At 44.5% G+C, this 23826-nt stretch overlaps 1 protein-coding gene across 21 annotated transcripts in view; it reads right to left on the minus strand.

Moving 5' to 3' along the window:
• Positions 1-23826, minus strand: part of DAB1 (DAB adaptor protein 1) — a 777383-nt gene that overhangs the window by 249543 nt on the left and 504014 nt on the right. For 20 of the 21 annotated variants that reach the window (XM_014578749.3, XM_075936078.1, XM_075936061.1 and 17 more), the window contains one exon: positions 9023-9171. The exons of the other annotated variant lie outside the window; for it this stretch is intronic. The gene's annotated coding sequence lies outside the window, so the exon portion shown is untranslated. The remainder of the gene's footprint in view (positions 1-9022; positions 9172-23826) is intronic. 21 annotated transcript variants of the gene reach the window in all.

The following is a 23826-nucleotide window of genomic DNA, read 5'->3' on the forward strand; positions in this document are numbered from 1 at the left end:
CTGATTTAGAGTGTATGTAAATTCAGTAACCATTTGTACTAGGGTCTAATTTTGAGTCAATACATGGAGTACCAATGCAAACTATGTTCCATTTAGAGAAAAGAAGGATAATCTTGTGATTCAGGTAATTTGGATTAAATTTCCAGCTCTGCCACAGACTTCCTCTCTGGCCTTGGGCAAATCATTTAATCTCTTGGTGCCTAAGTTCTTCATCAGTAAAACGGAACATCATTTTCCTAGTGGCCACAAGAGTTGTAAGAATAAATTCATTAATCTGTGAAGTGTTCCAGTTTTATGATGATGGGCATCAACAGAAGATCATAATCCTGCAATAAGACATGGACTAACAGATGCTTATGTGCACATCAAGCCATGGCTTGTAGAATAGGGGTCTGTCTGAACGGATCCTACTGCAAAGACAGTATCTAAAAATCCAGATTGGCAGGAAGGTGACCAAAGGTCAGCCACTTACTAATGCATGCAAATAAAAGCATTCATTTAATCTTAAATGTTCATGTTAAATCACAAGTAACATGCATTAAAAACACTCTCTGCATACATATAATTAAAGTCTTTAAGGTCTTGCCCTCACTTTGAAACATGAAAAGACATGAGGCTTTTTTTCAAGTTTCAAGTTAGAAACAATAAAATAAAGCCGTTTATTTCAAATAGCTAATGAACCGATTTAACCTTAAAAAAAGGCTAAAAATCATTTTACTAGACAACATTTAATTTAGAAATACTGCAGCATTATTCACACAGCATACTGATGTACATGAATTAAAATGCTGACAAGTCTATTTTCCCCCTTGGTCTACATACAGAATTCATTTGAGATCCATAGATGTTAAGCATATGAACAAAGAAGAAATACTTGAAAAGATTGTCACTTGTCCCCCAACCACAACAAATACTGTTTTTGATAATATTTATTTCAGCTTACAGTCAACAGATACTCTTTAAATTGTTACTTGGACATGCCTGTGTCTTGGTTTGATTCCTGGCTGTGTTAATTTCTTAGGATACAGTAATTTGTGAAAGAATAGATTTTTATAGCTAGACATTTCAGAATTATTAACCATTAAAAGCTTTTTATGTGCTAACTTGTAAATCATTTTTACTGGCTATCATGTTAAAAACTATAATGTCTTAATTGTTTTTCCATTAAGGAAGAAATCAACAAATACTGAAAATTATCTGGCCTAGGTTCTGCAATGAACTCAATGTGATCAATCCATTTTGCTCACACTAAGCCCCACTGTAACTGAAAGAGGAGCTCTAGCTGGGCACAGGGGAGACAACCTCACAGGGTTCATTACAAGACTAAGGTCTCAGAAGGGAGAACTGTTGACATCAGCTAAAATGTCAGCCTGTCTTGCTGACATCTCTCCATGGATGTCTAGCCACCAGCTCAAGCTCAATATGGCTAAAAAGAACTCCTAATCTTTATCCGAAGCCTTCCCCTGCCACCTCCCCTCTTGATCACTGTTGATAACCCCACCTCCTGCCTGCCATTTGAGCACAGGGTATATCTTTGACTTGGTCTTCTCTCTAGGTACTCACATGTGCAAACTGTCTACGTTTTGCAGATTTTTTTGCAGAACTTCTTTAAAATACAGCCTTTCCCATCCATCCTGACTGCTAAAACTCTCGTGCAAGTTCCCATTTCACATTTCGATTATTGCAACATCCTCTGGCTTTTTGACAAATGCAATGTTACCACACTCATACCCATTCAGATTGCTGCTGCAAAGAGCACTTGTCTTAGCCAATTGTTTTGACTATCTCACCCTCTGTCTTTGAATCCCACCACTGCCCTTCCTTGAATCAAACACAAGATGCCTGTCTTGACTTTCAAGGCCCTTCAAGGCCTATGCAAACCCTTTCTACCATTCACTATCAAAATGTTGATTCTCACGTCCAGCTGCTTGCTTGTAAAATGTTGGAGAAACCCCTTTATGCTTTCTTTCATGCTGTCTATCAGACCTCATAAGCACCCATCAAGCAATCTCATTATCACTCTTCAAATCCCTCCTCAAACCCTTCCTTGGTTGTGATGCCTAAGTATAAAAACATGATTGTTTTTAAAACCTGGTGTGCTGAGACTACTGCCTAGAATACCAGTCAATACTGTCTCATTGCTTCCTTGGACTCCCTCATCTGTCTGTATCCATCTGCTGTCTGTATTACACAAGATATTGAGCTCTTTTGGAAAATAATTTTTCTTAGGTCTTTCTATTGCACCTAGCACAATGTAGTTCTGGTCCATGATTGGAGCTCCTACATGCTACAAATACACAAACAAACGTTTTTTTGCTACACATCTGCATCCTTGAAGATTTGTTCAAGAATCATGTCAACTGTTTTCTTCATACAAATCTCAAATCTAATCTTCAATCCAGACATGATGATACATGTAAAATGGACTAAACAATGAATCTCTATTTCCACTAATTGTAAAATACTACTAGTAGAGAAAACACACTATAGATCCACAAATCATCTCCTTACTCGTAATCTTCCAAGGACCTATTTTGACTTTTTCCCTTGGCATGTACATCTCTCAGTACAACTGCTGCAGACCATTTCACCCAATGCATATTCAAGCTATTTATTCAGGGAAGACAGCATTTAAAGTGTGTGGGTGTGAACTGGAGTGAAAGACTTTTGGACTTCAATACATTTTAACATAGGTTCCAGCATAGGTCACATGTAAAACAGGTTCCTTTATAGCCATAGAAGCAAATTGTAAATTTATTATGTGCTATTTAAACAGCCAGATAAATAACTGCTAATGTATATTTTATTCGGCTAGTTAAATACCATCTAATAAATGCACACGAGTATCTACAATGAGCTGATTCAGCATAAAATATCTATCTATAAACATCTAAGTTAGCCAAGCCCAGTAAGGTCACTAATACTATCTCAGCAGCATTTTCGTGTACACAGATGATAGGCTGGGTCACTACAGTGGGCCGAGTAATACGATACAGTGACGTGTTTTAAAGCAACTCTGGGTGCTGGGGAGTTGTAGGGCAGGTGAGAAAAAAGGAGACCAGGGAAACAGCTCTTTGAAATGAGCTTCATATTCCCTGCTACCCGTCCTGCATCTCTTCCCTCTCTTCCTTTCTCCTCCACTTCCCTTATTCTGACCGGTGTATGGCCACACATCCTGCTACTGTTCCTGCTGCCTCTCAGTCTGGGAGAGAGCACCTTTACACACCTGCAACAGTAAGAGTGGGATAGGCCTCAGCCACTCTGATGCTCATCAAAATAAATATGAATTAGTATTCACTTGTGTGTGCTTTTACTACCCCAAATTCAAGAGACTAGGGTCCATATCACCCCCTTGATCACTGTGATAGAATGAGGTACCCGACTATTAAATACCGCAGAAGACTCTCTCTCTCTCTCTCTCTTCCCCAGATTACCTTTGGCAATAGGCCAGAGGAGAAATTCGAGCCTCATGGATAAGCCTCCTTGTCTGGGGCTCTACAATGGACTGGTTAGCCAAGGAGTCATCTCTGAAAAGCTCCCCCTGAAATCAATGTATTTTAGGAATAGGGTTGCCAAATTGTTTCAACAAAAATACTGGACACACTTGACATTACATACAATCTACATGACATCTTATTTAGAAAATACCAGACATTTATATTTTCTCATTTATATTTTTTCAAATTTTTTCCCAAACAGAAAGCTCAAATACTGGACTGTCCAGTTCAAAACCAGATACCTGGCAACCCTATTTATGAAAAGATCCTCTAATGTATTTATGTTTTTCACGGGTGGCTGCCTTCCAGTTGTGTCTCGTGTATAACTTGTGAAACTGCTGTGATAACCACAATTCTTAAAGTTACAAGAACATCAAAATAGGCCAGACCTTATTAGGCTTGTCTAGGTAAATCACTCCTGAGACAGACTGCATCACTCTTCCAAAATGGTGACCATTTTTTAGCAAAGATTTTTAGTGCCTTCTGGAGATTTAAAATACCAGAAGGGCCTCATCTAATTTGAGAATGTCCTGAAGACTTCATGCCACTTTCAGGAGCTCAGGAGCCACATAGGACCATGAAAACAAATAATTCTCATGGCAGGAGAAAATGCCTATGAAGTTACTTTTTCTTTTGTTACAGTTTCATATAAATATCGAATAAGCATCAGTATGTACTGTTTACATTGCATGATGGGAGGAGAGACAGTTTCCACAGGTGAAAAATGGATAGTCAAAAAATGTGGCTACAATCATTAAATGGACAAAGTTATCACTTAAAAAATTAAGAGAAGTGCAGTTTTGTCCTTGTGAAACCTCCTCATGATGGCAGTGAAAACCAGTACTTGTATTTACTGCGTGACTTAAAAAAAATCAGAACAATTTCTGGCATGTAAATGACTACAGGCAGTCCCCGGGTTACGTACAAGATAGGGACTGTAGGTTTGTTCTTAAGTTGAATCTGTATGTAAGTCGGAACTGGCGTCCAGATTCAGCCGCTGCTGAAACTGACCGCCAGTTCTGACTTACATACAGATTCAGCTTAAGAACCCCAAGTCAGCTGTTGCTGAAACTGATCAGCAGCTGATTCCAGGAAACCCGGGGCAGAGCAACTGTGCCTTGGGCTTCCTGTAGTCAGCGCTGGTCAGTTTCAGCAACGGCTGACTTGGGGACATCTGGGGCAGAGCAGCGGGGGTGCTGCTGGGTTGCTCCAGTAGCACCGCTCCTCGGCACTACTGGACCAACCCAGCAGCACCCCAGCTGCTCTGCCCCAGGAGTCCTGATTCAGCCGCTGCTGAAACTGACCAGCAGCGGCTGAATCAGGACGCCTGGGGCAGAGCAGCTGGGGTGCTGCCGGGTTGGTCCAGTAGCGCCCAGAGCGGCGCTGCGGGACCAACCGGCAGCGCCCCAGCTGCTCTGCCCCAGGGTCCACAACAAAAGCCTGGTCTGCTGGGGAGGGCACACTAGCTGCGCCCCCCCCAGCAGACCAGGGACACAGGGAGCAAAGCGGCAGCGGGGGGTGCCTCGCCTCTGAGGCTTTGCTCTGGCGCGGGACCGCTTTGCTCCCGGTGCCCCTGGTTTGCTGGAGACGGTCCCCAGCAGACCAGGGGCACCGCGAGCAAACCCGCCGGGGCTGCGGCTTTGCTCCTGATGCCCCTGGTCTGCTGGAGACGGTCCCCAACAGACCAGGGGCACCAGGAGCAGCTTTTCTCGCCCCGGAGGTCGAGGTGGCTGACCGCTGCCTGTGAGCTCCGGGGCGAGAAAGCCCCGTTCGTAAGTGCGGATCCGACATTAGTCGGATCCGCGTAAGTCGGGGACTGCCTGTACTTATTAAGTGGCCATATAAAACTGTGCTAGTTGTTTCTCTATCAATTATACTTCAGCTAAGAAACATTCCAAATAGTTCAAATACAAAGAGACTTGCTCCTCCTTTACTGGTGGTGAATAGGTAAGAAGACCGTGACATATCTGTTTGCCAGCCAATATTCCAATTTACATATACCAGAAAGCAAAATATAAGGATCCTGTTTATGATTAAAACATTCCAAGCTGTAAGTATAACACAGTCCACTAATATTCCTCTGAATTTTCGGTGATTTAAATACCAGTATATTTTCTGATTTAAACATCTAGCAGACAGTCATTTTGTTCTTTCTCTTTTCTCCATCAGTATAGTCTCCATAACCGAAGTGACAAAGAATGGTGATTAAATTTTAACAATATATTAGCACTCAAAGTGATAAGCTAAGTGAATAGTTATAAACAAATAACACAGTTCACCATATCACTGTAAAATAGATTATTTGCCTTTGTGTATATTTTTGCCGAGCCAGTCAAGGTACTGGGGCTTTTTACTAATGCAATACCATTAGTACTTAATGGTGGAAAGCACAAGAGAGCAATATACAGCTTACAAATAAGAGTAAAATGTGAAAATCTTAACAATACAGGCTTATCTTCCTCATGCATTAGTTATGCAGTTTGTTCTATTATATAAGAGCCATTGTTTCCACATCTGCAAATTACTTCCTGAATCTATTAACTGCAATAGGAGAAATGCATTTTTCTGTCTTATTCCCTGGAACAAGCAGAATAAATCTGTCTAAATTGGTGAGTCTAAATCAATAACTAGACCAAGATATTTCCAGACCATAACCCTCAACCCCACTATACAGTTACAAAAAAAAAAAGGCTGGAAGATGGGGATCAGGGAGATTCAAGAACGTTGACAGTACAATCTGAATGTATATGAGGGATTAATAAAAATCTGGAAAGATTTTTTTTATACTCAAGACCTCTCCAGATATTCTGGAATGGTATTCTGCAATGTTCTGTTTGACCAAGAATAGCCTAAGCACATGAAAATTAAAACTTCAGACATATAACTGTAGGAACTACAAAACCTTCTCTGTAACTTAACTATCCAAAAACACAGATTTCTGTCACAACTCTTGCACCCTGGTTCTTTGCCCATTGCAAAAGGGCAGATGCTCTACTCATCTGGCTTTGCAATTGCACATAACAAGTTCTAACAATATCTGATAAACAACAAAATTATTTTTACTTAATTGGATCCACTCTCCCCAGTCTACCTTTCTTGGGAAAAGTTGATCATAGTTAAACAAAGTCCATAGTTAAAAAGGTCTCATAGTCCGGAGGATCATGAGAGGAAAGGACGGAAGTCCCTTTTATATGCCATTAATCCTGGAAATTAAAGACAACACCTGATCTTGCTAGTAAATGACAGACGCTAAAGTTCTCATTAATAATGCACCACTTGCTATGAAAAGCTTTTGTAAATCACATTTATATTACTGCATGATAGATATTTAAGCAACATTAAGATTTTGACACAAACAACAAAAGCAAGGAAATGAAGTCTCATACTCCAGCTTTATTTCATATCACTGCTACCTGAGCATTGAATGGTAGGTGAAAGTTCCTAATGTGGAAACTAAGGATGTTAACTAACGATTAATTCACTAGTCGAGTAGTCGATGGAATTTCCATCAACTACTTGACTAGTCAATAGGCACTTCCACATTCCTCCTTTGAAATGTACAAGAGCCGCTACAGGGGCACGTTCGCTTCACAGCTCTGTGCAGTTCTGCCGCTTTGAAGGACCCCTCTTTCCTCTCCTCCATTGCTGCCTCCACCTGATAGAGGCAGCAAGGGTGGAGGGGAGGGGGGAAATTGACTAGTCGACTCAATTATGCAACTAGTCGACTACTTCTTAACATCCTTAGTGGAAACCATTTCAGTTTTAATTGTAAAGTACTCCCACTTGTCAGGCTAGATTAGTTTTTATGTCTCCCCAACACACCGCAAATCATCTCCATGTCACTGAGTCCTGACCTGAGAGAAAACTATAGGTTGAACCTCTCTAGACTGGCACTCTCTGGTCTGGCAGCATCAATGGTCGAGCATGATTTTAGTTACCTGGATGTTCGCTTATCATGGATGTGGCCAAGTTTCCTATAGTCCCATAAAGTTTGTCTATAGTCACCAGGCCTGGCTCAGTGTCCTGTGCTGTTATTTAGCTCTAATTTACCCTAAATGTCTTCTAAGAGCCAAATAAGCAATGGAAGGATTGGTAATGCTGCTAGAAAATATTTTCCTCCCATGGTTTGGCAAATTCTCTGATTCCGCACCAGTCAGGTCCCAAGAGTGCCGGACTAGAGAGATTCAGCCTGTATCTGGGTGAAATTCTGGTTCCAATGTCTGGTGCGCTTCAAACATATTCCAGATCCCTTCAGAATCAATGAGAGAATATCCATTGACTTCAGTGGTTTCTGGATCAGGTTCTTTACATTTTATATGAAGACAACTACCTCATTTTCATTATAATGGCTTTTTGCTGACAAGCTGATATAATGTATCCTTCAAGCCATTCTCTTCTTCATTGCTCCCTGATCCACTACATCCCCTTTTCCAGTTTAAGTCACCCATGGGATTGTCTGCAACCTCTCCCACCTAGAGGAAAGGCCCTTCCCATGGAATCCTTAGCATGCTCCTTCATATTCTTCAGTTTGTTAAGCCACAGACTGTACCACTCTGGAGCACAGAATCCCTGACTTTCCCATGGCTTTCTGCTCTGTGGAGTTATTGATCCCCACAAAAACAAGCAGAATGGCAAAATGAGAAACTGTGACAGCAAAACAGTTGAGGAGTGATCTTGTATCTGGAAAAACAGGGGAAATAGTACAGAAATATAGGTGGTTTCATAATTGCATATGCTCAAAGTCCTGAATACGCATGTGTACATATGTACATATATAGCTCCCTTGAAAGTTAAGGGAAACTATGCGTGTACGTACATCAAGAGTAAAACGTAACCCCCTTGATCTAAAATGTGGCTTAAATTACCTCAGATTGCTCATTACTTGAAGTTATTATTTTCATGAGAAAGAAAGAAAGAAAGAAAGAAAGAAAGAAAGAAAGAAAGAAAGAAAGAAAGAAAGAAAGAAAGAAAGAAAGAAAGAAAGAAAGAAAGAAAGAAAGAAAGAAAGAAAGAAAGAAAGAAAGAAAGAAAGAAAGAAAGAAAGAAAGAAAGGACAACAAAATCATGCCATGATAAGACATTGGCTGTAATTTTTAAAAGTATCTTGTACACTGCAGAAAAAAAAAACCCATCACCTTGGGGCAGCATCTCAAAGCCCAGGTCAATTGACTCAACCTGGCAGCATAGCACTAAAAATAGCCAGACACACACACACGCACATATGCGCGCACACACAGTTTCCGAACCCAGGCTCTAATCTCAGCCCAAATGTCTTTATTCCTATTTTTTGGCCTTGTACATAAAGCCCTGTGAACCCAGGCTCCGAGACTTGCTGATGCACTGATGAGTTTGCTGCAGATGCCAAAGGGGACTTAGACTCCTAAACTCTCTGATGACTTTTGGAAATTTTACCCAGGAAGTAAAAAATTAACAAAGCAGTTCAGCATTTAAAAAACACTAAGAATTGTGCCCCCATAGATGGCACTCTTTTTCAGCTGTTTTCCTGCAATGCACACAGAACTCACCTCTTACACATGCAGAACTGGGGAGCAGCAACCCTGAGATACAATCCACCCTCTGCTTAGGTCCCTACAGAGGGACTCCACACACTCCACCCTCAGTGCTCTCCATGCAGTCCATCAACCATGTGTGAAGGGCAGGTCTTTCTTCAGGTCTGCAACAGAAATCAGCGGAGGTAGAGAGTATTCATCAGAAAGCATAATTTGGCCCTTAACATAAAAACAAGTAATAAAACAAGTAATAAAACCCTTTTTCAAACTGTCAACAATCACCCTCAAATCCCTGATCTTAGTGTAAGACCTTTTACTGACAAATTTCAGAGCAATTTTTATGGCTGAGTTACCAGAGCCTTTTTAATGAAAACAAGAACACTGCTTAGATCACCACTACTAGATAATTCACATTAAATAAATCTCAGAGTAAACTGTTTATATGGCTATGTATATAAATAGGGCTAGTACTGCTTCCTATTATTAAGGTAATCTGACACTTCCCATTATAAGACCCAGTTTTCAGTTGCTTATAACTTTTCAACCTAAAAGTCTGGGACACATTTTTACATGCAGGGTATTTGTCTCAGGCTAAAATTATTTTATTTAGGTGTTTGTTTTTGGACAGTTCAGTAACTTCTGAAAATGGGGATAAAGAAAAACGTGCTGTTTCGACAATGTTAAAAAATTCTGTCAACGCTTTCTTTGCACAGCTGTTGCACACCCATGCTTTGGATGCTGGGGGCTGGCCTCTGTGTCAGAAAGGTCCTTCTGCCATTGTCCATGAAAGTCCACCCAAATCTGGACAAGTTAGAAGACTTTGAAAAAGGTGTAGTTCAGACACACACAATTTTATCAGCAAAAATCTCTGAAGATTCCACACTCACTGAGCAGCCTAGAGCAGTGGTCACTAACCAGTCGATCACGATTGACTGCTTGATCGCAGCACCCCTAGGAGTCAATCGCCATGGCCAGCTGGCCAGGCAATTGCCCCTCTTTGTTCCAGTCCAGGTGGAGTGCTGTGCAGCCTAGGAGGGATGAATGCTGGGCTGGGCTGGGCTGGGCTGGATCAAAGAGGCTGCACCACGCTCCAGCTGGGCTTTGTTAACTTGCCGGCTGGGGGGGAGAAGGGGGAAGAGGTGCACGTGCATCCCCAACTCTTGTCTCCTGCTTCGGGCGGGGGCAGGGCTGGGCCTGCTCCGCAGAGGCAGGGCTGGGCAGCCAGCACATGTGGCGTGCCACGGATTGGGCTACGCTGCGCTGTTCCCCGCAGGCTGTGCACGGAGTAACATAACATAAAACATAACATAACATAACATAACATAACATAACATAACATAACATAACATAAGAACGGCCGTACTGGGTCAGACCAAAGGTCCATCTAGCCCAGTATCCTGTCTGCTGACAGTGGCCAGCACCAGGTGCCCCAGAGAGGGTGGACCGAAGACAATGATCAAGCAATTTGTCTCCTGCCATCCCTCTCCAGCCTCTGACAAACAGAGGCCAAGGACACCATTTTATCCCCTGGCTAATAGCCTTTTATGGACCTAACCTCCATGAATTTATCCAGCTTCTCTTTAAACTCTATTATAGTCCTAGCCTTCACAGTCTCCTCTGGCAAGGAGTTCCACAGGTTGACTACACGCTGTGTGAAGAAGAACTTTCTTTTATTAGTTTTAAACCTGCTACCCATTCATTTCATTTGGTGTCCTCTAGTTCTTCTATTATGGGAACTAATAAATAACTTTTCTTTATCAGCCCTCTCCACACCAGTCATGATTTTATAGACCTCTATCATATCCCCCCTCAGTCTCCTCTTTTCTAAACTGAAAAGTCCCAGTCGCTTTAACCGCTCCTCATATGGGACCCGTTCCAAACCCCTAATCATTTTAGTTGCCCTTTTCTGAACCCTTTCCAAGGCCAAAATATCTTTTTTGAGGTGAGGAGACCACATCTGTACACAGTATTCAAGATGTGGGCGTACCATAGTCAGGAAGCCCCTTCCCCAGTGCCCCGCTGTGACCAGCCAGGATGTAGCCAGCCCTGGGCAGCCCTACGCTCTGCCTGCTGCAACCCAACCCCAGCCCCGGAGCTGCTGCCTGCAGGCAAAGGGCTGGGCAGGGCAGGGAAGAGACTCTGCCCCTCCTCCTCAGCCAAGCGCTACTCCCAGGTGAGTGCAAGTCCCAGGGCTGCTGCCCTGCTGGTGAGTGTGCTGGGGGCATAGGGATGTGGGGACAGGAGAGGAGACAAAGGAGGGGGTGGGGACAGACTCAGAGGGGGGAGGGGTTGGACTCAGGGACATGGAGCAATGCAGGGGATCAGACTGGGGGTATCATGGGGCTGAGGGAAGATGTGAGGGGGATTCAATTTTACTTCGCAGAAGTTGCACTTTTCTTTACACCCACCATCTTTGCCTCCCTCCCCAACTAACTATTTGGCAGCATTCTCACCCTCTCACCTTTTCCGTGTTACTTCCTCAGCCCCCTTCCTGCCCCCAAACTCCCTCTCATATCCCCACCCCACAACCTCTCCTACTGCCAAACTCTCTTCCAGACCCCGCCCCCTCCCTCCATCCTGCACCCCACCTCCCATCCAGATCCCGCATCCATATCCCACTCACTGGCAGTCCTGTCCCGCACATTGAGCCCCTCATTTTTGTTCCCATCCCAGAGCCTAAGGGGGTCCTCAAAATCCACTAACTCTGGAACCCCAGAAAAGTAAATCTGGCCTATGGGAAGCCCTGAACCTCAGTCCTCCCTGCCCCTTCCCCTCACCCCATGAGGCTGGAGTGCCAGAAGAGTGAGGTGTCAGTTGGGGGCCACATCAGTGTGGGTTGGGGGTTTTGGGAGAAGTTTTTTTTGCTTCTCATGTGTGGTCCCCAACTGATTTTTCTGTGGGTCAGTGACCCCCAACCCAAAAAAGGTTCCCCAACCCTGCCATGAATAAAGAAAACATTGAAACCTTTTGTGTTGGACGTAATATTTTACTTTATTTAAAATGAAGTTTGATCAACTAACATGAGAAAGTTAAAATGCTTAATCTATTTAATAATTTACATTAGACCGCTCTCCCCAGCTGCAGCACTAGGAAAATGGCTCAGGTGTAATTATGTAATTAAAGGTGAATTTCCATTAGCAAAACGTTTGGAGGGCAGGGCCTCAAGAGAGGGATGGCTTCTTAGGGAAGGGATGGGGTAGATCGTGACTTGTCCGGTCATTTAAAAAGTGATCTTGGATGTAAAAAGGTTGGAGATCACTGGCCTAGAGTCTCTCTCAGTTCCTAGTGCAGACCAGACTGTACATACACAGTCCCCATAAGCAACAGACCATGCACCAACCCGCCCCCCCCCCCCCACCTCCAAGTGTATTTGGACCCCGCTACAGGGGCAAAGCTGTACTTCCCTAGGCCTGCTCTGAACTAGGATGGGTCCATGCACACCCGCTGGAATCAGGGATCCTAGGGATGTAAAAATGTAAAAAAATATTAACCATGTTATCAATCAAAATTCTATTGGTTACATGGCTAACCACAGGGTTGCCAGGCACTGGCCCCCAGCTCCACAGGGCAACCAGCTGTTGACCCCAGCTCCATGGAGTTGCCAGTTGCTGGCCTCGCCCACAATGAGGGGTAGCCCCCAGCCTGTGGCATGTTGCAAGCAGAGGACTGCTCTGATTGGGTTGGGCATCTTTTACCAGTAAGGGTGATACTTACCGGGTAACTAGTTAACCGGTTACCCAATTACATCCCTACTGTCTCCCCTGTGCTTTTAATGACCTCTTTGCTGTCACACAGGCGGTGTGGAGAAGAAAGGTATCTGATGTGAATGCAGAGGGGACAAGACTTGGCTAATGAGGAGAGAAGGAAGTAGATTGGGACAAGAAGTCTGGTGAGATTGGCTTGGCAAGAAGACTGAGACTGAGAGTGGGTAGACAGAGACTGGAACTCGTGCGTGGGTCAAGGAGAATCAGTGTAAGCTTGGGTGGTTTGGGTGCGGAGCTTGGGAGTCAGGAGGGCAATTGGAAGAGAGACAGGTTGGAAAATCAGCGTGGGGAACGCACATCTCATCTTCCTGTATTTTTGGTTCTGAGAACCAACTCTAAGGGCAGTCTGATGTGGTAGATAAGGTGCACGACAGGGACTCCAGAGACCCATTTTCTATTCCTCGGTCTTCCACAAGCCTAGTGGTGACCATGGACAAGTAACTTCTCCTTGTGATTCTGTTTCCCCATTTGTAAAATGGAAATGTTATTCACCTTTCTTTGTGAAGTGCCAATAACAATAAAAATGCCGGTTCATTATTATTATTATTCATCTCAGTTACTCTGTCAGTGCTAGTAACAGAGGTCTGTGTTGTGTTGACTTGCGCAAGTAGCCACATGCATGCATCTGAATGGTTATCATCACTGATGGAGCAGGAGACCTTTCAGGACACCACGACAGTAAATCCTAACTACTATAATCTGCATTGTAGGTTTAAAATTCCAACCCTGTCGATGACCCATACAGGTGTCAATATGGCATCACATAAAGGGAATGTCTGGTTTTTCAGTTTGCTTTTGAAAAAAACAGAAAATTATACACAAGAAATACGTTAAAACAGATCATTGAGATTACAAAGTCAAGCACTCAAAACTTAAGAATTTCCTGTCCAACCTTAATTCAGATCCCACATGTACGTACACATTCTCTAATTACATGATTATGCTATTTTTTTCTCCAAGGGACAACCCTCTATTAATTATACAGTTTCTGATTACAACTGTTCAGAGCCTGATGATGGAGAAGCTTCAAGTGGAGAAAAGTTCACAGGAAAAAGTTATGTAATTCTGAGATAGTGCATGTTCTACCTCCCAAGGAAGGTCTCATTTTGAATCTCCTCTACACTCTATTTGATTAGATTTTTTTCTAGGGGTTAGAGTTTAACAACTTCAAAGAGAGGTGCATTTTACTTACCTGCCTCATATTACTTAGTTGTATAGATCAGTCAATTTTAATATTATGGTTTAATAAGTTTTAATACCATAATCAAGGACAGGACGGACCCAAATGCATAAGCAAAAACCTAGAAAGATCCATAGCAAACCACCCAGTGGTTGCTGCTCTCACATAAGACACATGAAATCACAGAGGTCACACATAAGAAAATGGATTGCTTACAAGCCCCAAAGAACTCCATGGAGAACTAGAGCTTTTTACAGCTCAAATGAGTACATTGAAATGCTACATCCCAGGTCACACAATCCTACCTGTCTACAGGAAAGAAAGATCTGCAGAAGCACAACAGCCTTCTGAAGTTTCAAGCATTACACTCAGGCATGAGAATGACTGTGTTGTACTGAAGCATAAAATTGTATTTTAAAGCAACCTCATAAAATTCTATTTAACCAATCAGTCACCTGGGGTGAGTAACTTTGACTGTGAGTAAAATATCATTCATTTATTTGTCATAATCAACAACATTAATATATTAGGATGGGAGGGGAAAGCAAATCTGACTGACATCCCAGGAGTCATCTAATACCCAAAGTTTTGAATTTGGATGTATAAGTGATCCTCCATGCATGAACAGGTGTTAGATAATCACATCCCAACAAAATGCAAAGAAGAAAGGCATGCAAAAGCTATTACAGATATAAAGGAATTAGTTTCAGCAGAAGTTTGAAGTCTCCATTACAGTAAATTGTAACGCACAATCTCACAAGCTATTCTTTCCAAAAATGTTTGTAGTAGACAGCAAGGGTGTGAATGGCCTCTGGTATTTGTATTTCAGAACCTCTGTGATGTGTTTGTACAAAACTCATTATTAGTTTGCTTTTAGTTATATTATTGGCTATAAGGAATCATATATGGGACTGAAATGTCACAAGATCCAGGAAAACAAGTCTAGTGGCACCTTGAAGAATAAATAATTTTATTATGAAATAAGCTTTTGAGAATTGCAACTCACTGCATTAGAGGCATGAAGGGAAAGCAAAAGAAACAGGAATAGAGATGGGAGTGTTACATCAGAGCTAATTCAATCTGGGTGGTAAGTGGATGCGAATAACTAAAGTGGAAAATTACTTATGGTAATGAGTGAGACATTCCCAATCTGTACTCAGGCCAATTCCGATGGTGTCAAATTTGCATATGAATTCCAGCTCAGCAGTTTCACACTGCAGCTTGGTTTTTAAGCTTTTTTGCCTGAGGATGGTAACTTTCAAGTCAAACCGAACTGTCTCTATGCACCAGAATAAATGGATACAAATCAGCATCAAGAATGGTAACATATAAAAAAGCTATCAGATTGGTTTGACATGATTTGTCCTTTACATATCCATGCTGGCTGTTACCTATCACCTTATTTTCTTCCAGATATTTGCAGATCAATTCCTTAATTACTTGCTCCATTATCTTTCCTGGCACAGAAGTTAAACTTCTGGTCTGTAATTTTCTGGCTTGTTCTTATTTCCCTTTTTATAGATCGGCACCATATTTGCCCTTTTCCAGTCTTCTGGAATCTCTCCTGTCTTCCATGATTTTTCAAAGATGATAGCTAAAGGCTCAGATACCTTCTCTATCAGCTCCTTGTATTCTAGGTCTATTCTATTTTAAATCCAGCCGGTCTATTGTGAATACATTTATCTCCAAACTATTCTTAAACAACATCTGACTTTCTGACATGAGACTAGATCAAAATTCTTCATTTCAACTATTTAAAACCACCACAGAAGAGCAATTTTCAATTTTGATCAGTGCAAAGTAATGCAAATTAGAAAACATGAGGCAGCTGCGCCCCTGCGTGCTATGCTCACCAATGCCCCTCTCATGCGGGGGTAGGCAACCCCAGCTCTCCCCTGGCCACTGGGGATAGGCAACCACATTAGCCCAGGCCACTTCTCCCTCCGCCCACAGCTGCAACAGCCGGGGCCCTTTCTCCCTCCCCCAGCTGCACCAGCCTGGGCTCCTTCCTCTTCCCCACTCACCCAGCCACACTAGCCTGGGCCCCTTCTCCCTCCGCTTGCCCCCCAACCTTTTCCATGCCAGCCCAGGCCCCTTCTCCCTCTCTTCCCCCCTCCACACCAGCCTGGGCCCCTTCTGTCTCCCCCCCACCCAGCCATGCCAGCCTGGCAAAGCGAGGCCCAGCGCTCTCCCCACCAGCCTCCACTGAAATTTTCAGCACTTGTACATTTACGGGGTGGGGGTGGAGGGTGGGGAGAAATGGCTCTGCTTAAAAGTCACCTCCTTGTGCATACCAGCTCCTGTGGAGCCACTTCCCCCCCCCCCCCCCTTAGCCTATATCAGGGGCAGGAAGCTCCCTGGGAGCCAGTGCTTATGGACAGCCTGCTTAAAAGCCAGCTCCTTGCCAGCACCAGCTGCCGCTTGCCCCTCTGTGTTGCTGCCTTTCATACAGAGGCAGCAAGAAGGGGGAGGGAGGAAGGAGCCTTGCATGTATCTGTGAGCGTTAATCAATGAGCCCAGGCTCATCGGTTAACTGTTTAAACATGTACACTATCACATCCATAGTAAAGACCTTCATAATATGACACCTTCTCTCCTTTCTTACATTCTCTAATGAACAATGAAATGGTTAACCATATTACATGTAAAGGATTATTATTAGCAGTTGAGTGGTGCAATTCACATACTGGCAATATCATTTCAGGCTGTCTACAAACTCACGCAGATGTTGCCACACCAAAATGTGTCTCAGTTGCAATGAAGTCTTTCTCTGCAACCACAAACTATAAAGACTTACTGAAGAATAATTCAGTGGTCTGCTCATGACCAATGAGTGGTCCTTCCAGGGGGCAAGTCCCACAATGAGAAATGCAAATGTAAAGTGTTAAGAATTATTTGTAGTTCTACGCTTTCACCAATAGAAGATACCAGCAATTTCTACACTTAATTTAGTCTAAGAAAATTATGTATGAAGCTATATAAAAATACCAAAGGATAAATGTCCTGAACTGGTGTCAGTCTAAATTCTAAGGAGTTCCAGCTAGGGATGTAAAAGACTAGTAGACTAGTGATGCAATTAGTCGCTTCCCTCCCTTGCTGACTGTCAGAGAAAGGCAGCAAGTGGGGGGAGCAGAGGCTGGTGCTGGGGGGAGCCAGCTTAAAAGCGGTTCCCCCAGCACCATTTCCATGGGGGGGGGGGGTGACGGGGGAGCTATCCCCCGTACTGCAGACCGCTTGCTGGTAGTCCCCCGCGGCCCAGACGCCGACGCTGCCGGCTCCCAGAGCATCGGGAGTCGCAGCAAGAGCGCAGGCACGGAGGGGTTGGGGCCAGGAGTGGCGGGTATTAGGACCCAGGAGCAACTGGCCGGCCCTGGCACAGAGCGGGGGCGTGATGCCGACAGGCGTGTACAAGAGGGAGGAGGGACGGAAGAGAAAGGGGGGAGAGGGCAGGAACTGGGCATGCTCTCGATCCCCACAGGTGGCGAGCAAGCCCGGGAGGATGGGGGAGCACCGGACAACCCTGGGAACCGCGCCGTTGGGAGCCCTGGGGAGGAGCAGACCGACGGCAGAGGGCCAGGTCCATCTACAGCTGGAGGACAGGAGGGCCAAGCCGGCGCCGGGGAACTAACACTGTGGGACACAGGCCAGGGGACAGAGCCACCAGCCAAAAGGGAAGACTAAAGAAGGGACCCTGTAAGGGGGAAGGATGATACGGAAAGGGACAAGAGGTGGGAAAGGCACGGGGCGGGAAGCCCGAGGGCAAACCCCAAGCCACCGCTACAGGGGGAAGGGGAGGTAGAGACAAAGCAGGAAATGGCACAAGCAGGGACTAAATATCAGTCAATTGAATAGTCGAGTAACCTCATGAATTCTTATTGGTTAGTTGACTATTCTATAGTCCTGGGGGCAAGAGCGGCAACCGCACCGGGTGCCCAGCAGAAGGTAGTCCACAAGGGGAGCAGGCAGCAGTGCAGGGTGACAGCAGCTCCTGTCTGAGCTCCCGGATCTAGCATGAACCAGAACTGAGATGGGCTGTCTGTCTGCCTGGCCTAATACACTATAAATGCAGAGCCACAGCAGGGGTAGGTCCCAGACCCGGCTTCAGCCAGAAATGAGCCGGGCTGCTGACCAGCATGCTAAAAAATTTACTGGTGGGGATGGGAGGGAAATGCACATAGTCTATAGCACTAACCGATAAGCTTTTGCTTATCGGTTAACCGATTAATCGACTACACTGTTACATCCCTAAAGCGAAGCAACTCCACTCACACGGGTTCTGCTGTGACTCTGCTTTTGAAATGTACAACAGTCCTGGCAGGGCTCTTGTACATTTCAAAGGCTTAGGCACTGCAGGGGGCATGGGCCAGTCCTCCACTGGGCCCATGCTTCCTGAAGAGCTTCCACCTTTGAACTGTAGCCTGCCAGGTTCTTGCTACAGTTCAAAGGTGGAGGCACCCTTATTGACTAATTGAATAGTTGATGGAAATCCCATTGACTATTCAATTAGTTAATTCATCTAAATTTAACATTCCTAGTTCCAGCTGCCTGTGACTTCTTCCTTGTCGTATTTTTAGTATGATGAGAAAGGACATATACGTAACATTAATATTTTATCTTTTAATATTACTTATATTCTATAAGACATGATATAAAGCTGAACAAGATTATAGGCACAGAGAAAGAAAGGAAATTAACAAATAAAATATGCAAGGGAGGGAAGAAGAAGGTTTTCTCCTATACCCATATAATCCCTATAAACTTTTTTAAAAAAATAATTAGCACTGTTTGTTCACTCAAATCAAAAACTGCACTGACGATTCTAAGATATTTTCTAGTAGCGTTTTTTACATTGCCCATTGTGTGCTAGTCTTTTGATAATAGCAATATCTACGAATGCTATTATTAACTGTTAGCCACTGAGAATGTACTCCCGGGGTACTAATATCATCCTCCTAAGAGTGGGTGGAGAAGACTTTCCCCACTTTCTCTGTTCTTTCATATTTACAAGCCAATAATACATCTTAATGCGCAGCGCATCTCCATTGAACTGCATGTTCTGCTTTGTTCACAGCAGCCTATCTTCTTATGGGGCGTGACTGTTGGAATCATTCTAACCTCAGTAGACACCCAAAGATAAAGACACAAAGGCAGCCTTGTGTACAAACAGTGTTATTTCAGGCAACGCACACAAAATTCTTAATGAGACAATCCAATGGAAAAGATTTTGCCTCCGTCAAGCCTGAAGCACACAGGTCTGCTTTGCACAGCATCACAGACCTCTGCAACTAGATGGCAAACCTTTCCGTCCTGGCAGAACGGTTTAACAACATCAAAAGTAGAGTTAGTCCGAAATCACTCTTTTTTTTGGAAACTGTAAAATAGACTGAATGTATCACATTCTTACTCTGGCCTAATGGACTAAGTGCTAGTGATTGGAATAGAAGGGGATGATGTGAGGTTTTCTGCACAATCCTTTGACTAAATTGCACAGAAGAGCAACAAAAAAGATTAGGGGTATGAAGCAGCTTCTGTTAAAGAGAGACTAAAACGATTGGAACTGTTCAGATTCCAGAGGGGATGACCAAGGGGGATATGATATAGAGAACAAAAACATGAATGGTGTGCAGAAAGTGAAAAAGGAATTGTAATTTACCCCTTCACGTAACACGAGAACTATGGGTCCCTTAATAAAATTCATAGGCAATAGGTTTAAGGAAAACATAAAGATGTATTTCTTCACAAAACACATAGATCAGTGATTCCCAAACTTAGGATCACAGGATATGGAGCACTGGGTCTGCATACAGACCTCCACGGTGTGGACGAGGAGGGAAGGCTTCCCAGCAGCCATGCAGGGAGCTCCACAACCTGTGACCTACTACTGGGTCATGACCCAGTAGCCACGTGTGGAGTTCCCTGGCAGCCACGCTCCGCAGTGGAGGGGGGGGGGGACTCTAAAAAGTAGGGCTATAATAGTTAATTAATCGATGAGCTAAAGATTATTAGTTAATGGTATCAACTACATGCATTTAAAATGCAGAGCCGCAGCGGGGGTTGGTCCCAAACCCAGCATGAGCCGGGACTGAGCCAAACTTGCTCAGTCCCCGCTCACGCTAGTTCCAGGACCTACCCCTGCTGTTGCTCTGTATATTAAATGTATTAGGGGACAGAGAGGGGGCTCCCTGGGACTGAGGCCAGACTGCACTGGCTGCAGGCTCCACCCCCTGGGGACTACAGAATAGTCGAGTAACCCCAAAGATTTCATGTGGTTACTCAATTATTCAATTAACCAGCAGCTAACATCCCTACTTTGCAGCAGTTCTGGCTCCATGCTGAGCACTGTTGCATCGGCAAGGGCAACGAGAGCATGAGAAGGCATGTGCCCACTGCATCCCTTTTGTGTCCCGCGAGGGAGGAAGCAGTGGAGGAGTGGCTTGTGAGACATGGACGTAGAGAGGAGCCCAGAAAGGAAACGTTGTAGCTTGACAAGACCAAGCAGCCACAGGAAGTATCCGTCCTCTTGGTGCCCTCCCCAGAGTGCTCCTGGGGGCTCTAAGTCTGAAGCAGGCGCCGTTGAATGTGGGTGCGCTATTTCAAACTAATTCTAACTTATTCCGAAGCTTCCCCATAGTGGGGAAACGCTATTTCAGTTTTGTTAAATCAGGAGTTAAAGTCACTTTTAGTCATTTCAAAATAGTTTCCTAGTGTAGACATGGCCTTAGAGTGAAATTCAGTGTTTTGTTGACACAGTTCATGTTTATTAATGAGAAAGGCAAACACCAGGAAATGGGTAACATTTCGACTAGATCCAGTTTATGTTTATTCTGTCTGGATCACAGTGGGAACTCTACCTGCTTACCACACTGCAATATAAAGGCTACATTATTGTTGGCTTTTCCCAGGAACACCATTCAGTCAAATTACTATACTTGTCACAATCATATTCCAAATATTTGGCTCCCAGTGATACTCCTAAAACTGGGAAAAGCAGAATTATACTATTTTTTCAACAATTCAAAACACCTATTACTTACTGTTTATTTATAAAATACCTGGGTAAACTTAAAAAGCGATGCCCAAGAAATACGGCACAAAACCTTATAAACAATTAAATGTTTTGTGTTAAAACTGTATTTCCTTTCAAGGTTTGCACTGAGATTGCTTGAAGATTTGTAACTGAAATACTAGCAAGAGGAGAAAAAAAAAGGCAAATAGGCACCATCTTTCTCCTGGGACTATTCACAATTAAAAAAGAAATTTGTATCAAACAAAGTAATTTTGCTTAAATCCTTTGGGGAGAATTGCTGCTGTCATTCTAATGGAGGCATAATCAGTAACTTGCATATGCCATTCCAATGCTAAAACACAACCTCCTACATAACAACTGAATGTCAATCAATGTAAAATCGGTGGGCTGGGCAGCACAATCCATACATGATATCACATAGGCTAGACTATTTTTATATAAGGCTATACGATTTCCAAAATATTTTTAATGGTAATGCAATACAAAATAGAAAAAAGAAGCACACGCCACCTCTGCTGATTCTGACATATGACAATTGATGTACTATAGTCTATAATGACAAAATGGGATTATTTAGTCTCAGACAGTGACATCAAATGTGATACAAAACTAATTTTCTAAAGGGCATCACAATTCTTACTGATTTCCTTAAACAAATTTTCCAAATTATCCTGGGAAATGCTAAGATATAATATGGAAAGACTGACAGGGTCTATTTGTGTTGACAAACAAAATACATCCTACATCATGTAGCATAAAAATATCTGATTTTAAAAACCAAACTGGAAGAGAATATAGCACAATCCAGAAAGAGAGAGCTACATAATATGAGCTTTATAAAGAATATATACATGTCCTCAAAACAGCCCATAACAAACCTGAGATGTGGAAGATCAGTTTCAAATCCCCATTCTTCTTGATTTAGAGTAGGGAACTGAACAGAGTTCTCCCACAGTCTATGCTGCTGCCACACTGGCTACACTACACATTAGACTTCCCAGTTCCGGAATCCCTGACTGGTCCCGAATGAGGGATTTTGCTGGGCCAGGGAAGGTCATTTCTGGCCTCCTTACCACCTCCAGCCCCTTCCCTCCCCACGAACTTCTGACTCTCTCACCCCCCGCAGTCCACCTGAGCCATGCACCAGGCTTCCTGGCTTCTGGCTCCCACAGACAGCTCAGCTAAGTCACGTGTCAGGCTCCCCCCCCATCTGCAGCTCTAATAGGCCACACAGCGGGCTCCCGGCCCCCGCATGCAGCCCAACTGCATCATGCTGGGTTCCCGCCCTCCTCCTGCATCATGCCAGGTCCCCTCCCCCACTCATCCCATTCCCCCACTGCAGCACCCCAGGACTCTCTGATCCCGGTTATCTGAAGTCCTGCCATTGGACCATGGATATTGCCAGACCAGACAGTTCCAGTTTATAGAGTGCAATCTATGCAACATTTAGTACACGAGGTCATTGAGAGCTAAAGTGTGAGTATGTCAACACGAGCTGGGAATCAAACCCCCAACTCCAAGAGCAGACATACTCTGCACCTCTCCTATCAAAGAAATTCCAACGTCTATAAATAATTCAATATTTAAAGAGTAGTTATCAGTGGTTTTCGGTCAACTGGAATGGACATATCTAGTGGGGTATGACCTAGGGATATAAAATCTAGTTTAACTAGTTAACCAGTTAACCGCAAGAGCTGTAGTGCAAAAAGGAGTTACACCTTGTAGAAGGAGGTATACCTACACTAAAAAAGCCCTCTGTTATGTTGATTGACTACATTTTCTTGCACGAAAACGCGCTTGAGGTGTCGACGCTCTGCAGGTATTTGCGCAAAAACAACCATTTTTGTGCAAAAACCTTGTAGTGTAGACATAGCCCCACAACGCTAGTCTGTCCTGGGTTTCATACTATTCAATATTTTCATTACAGGCAGTCCCCGACTTACGCTACCTGCGACTTATTGCTACCTGCGAGCTCCGGGGCGAGAAAGCCCCGTTCGTAAGCTGCTCTGGTGCCCCTGGTCTGCTGGAGACCGTCTCCAGCAGACCAGGGGCACCGGGCGGGTTCCCGCGCTTCTGAGGCTTTGCCAGAGCAAAGCCTCAGAAGCGCGGGAACCCGCCGCTGCTGCCGCTTCAGTCCAGGTGCCTGTGGTCTGCTGGGGACGGTCCCCAGCAGACCACAGGCACCCGGACTGAAGCCGCAGCAGCGGGCGGGTTCCCGCGCTTCTGAGGCTTTGCCAGAGCAAAGCCTCAGAAGCGCGGGGAACCGCCGCTGCTGCCGCTTCAGTCCCTGTGCCTGTGGTCTGCTGGGGACCGTCCCCAGCAGACCACAGGCACCGGGACTGAAGCCGCAGCCGCGGGGGGTCCCGCGCCTCTGAGACTTTGCCAGAGCAAAGCCTCAGAGGCGCGACACCCCGCTGCCGCTGCGGCTCTGCTCCCGGTGTCCCTGGTCTGCTGGGGGGGGGGGGCGGCTAGTGTGCCCCCCCCCAGCAGACCAGGCTTTTGTTTTGGACCCTGGAGCAGAGCAGCTGGGGTGCTGCCGATTGGTCCTGCAGCACCCGCTCTGGGCACTACTGGACCAACCCGGCAGCACCCCAGCTGCTCTGCCCCAGGTCCTGATTCAGCCGCTGCTGGTTAGTTTCAGCAGTGGCTGAATCAGGACGCCTGGGGCAGAGCAGATGGGGTGCTGCTGGGTTGGTCCAGTAGCGCCGAGGAGCGGTGCTACTGGAGCAGCCCAGCAGCACCCCAGCTGCTCTGCCCCATGTGGGAGAAAAATCAAATAACTCCAATTGTGTCTAAGGGGAGACTGTGCAGAAATCATAACTTTCTAAAAGAAAACTGCTGTAAGGGT

Source organism: Pelodiscus sinensis, chromosome 9, assembly GCF_049634645.1.
Source record: "Pelodiscus sinensis isolate JC-2024 chromosome 9, ASM4963464v1, whole genome shotgun sequence".
Classification (NCBI taxonomy): domain Eukaryota; kingdom Metazoa; phylum Chordata; order Testudines; family Trionychidae; genus Pelodiscus; species Pelodiscus sinensis.